Source organism: Arachis hypogaea, chromosome 15 (assembly GCF_003086295.3).
Source record: "Arachis hypogaea cultivar Tifrunner chromosome 15, arahy.Tifrunner.gnm2.J5K5, whole genome shotgun sequence".
In the NCBI taxonomy this organism is placed as follows: domain Eukaryota; kingdom Viridiplantae; phylum Streptophyta; class Magnoliopsida; order Fabales; family Fabaceae; genus Arachis; species Arachis hypogaea.
The window spans coordinates 69,534,324-69,534,975 of NC_092050.1; the positions used below are offsets into that span (position 1 = coordinate 69,534,324).

The following is a 652-nucleotide window of genomic DNA, read 5'->3' on the forward strand; positions in this document are numbered from 1 at the left end:
CATTCCATTCAGACTCTGAGAAATCATATTGACTTGCTGTGTCAATATTTTATTCTGAGCCAATATGGCATTCAGAGTATCAATTTCAAGAACTCCCTTCTTTTGAGGCGTCCCATTACTCACAGGATTCCTCTCAGAAGTGTACATGAACTGCTTATTAGCAACCATGTCAATGAGTTCTTGAGCTTCTGCAGGTGTTTTCTTTAGGTGAATGGATCCACCTACAGAAGTATCCAATGACATCTTAGCTAATTCAGACAGACCATCATAGAATATATCCAGGATGGTCCATTCTGAAAGCATGTCAGAAGGACACTTTTTGGTCAGTTGCTTATATCTCTCCCAAGCTTCATAGAGGGATTCACCTTCTTTCTGTCTGAAGGTTTGAACATCCACTCTAAGCTTACTCAGCTTTTGAGGAGAAAAGAACTTGGCTAAGAAAGCCGTGACCAGCTTATCCCAAGAGTTCAGGCTATCTTTGGGTTGAGAGTCTAACCACACTCTAGCTCTATCTCTTACAGCAAACGGGAAAAGCATAAGCCTGTAGACCTCGGGGTCAACCCCATTGGTCTTAACAGTATCACAGATCTGCAAGAACTCAGTTAAAAACTGAAAAGGATCTTCAGATGGAAGTCCATGAAACTTGCAGTTC

The 652-nt window shown here is 41.6% G+C and overlaps 1 non-coding gene across 1 annotated transcript; it reads left to right on the forward strand.

Moving 5' to 3' along the window:
* Positions 1-297: 297 nt before the first annotated feature.
* Positions 298-405, forward strand: LOC112752767 (small nucleolar RNA R71). The gene has a single exon (XR_003177184.1). It is a non-coding gene; the product is annotated as a small nucleolar RNA R71 (small nucleolar RNA).
* Positions 406-652: the final 247 nt, after the last annotated feature.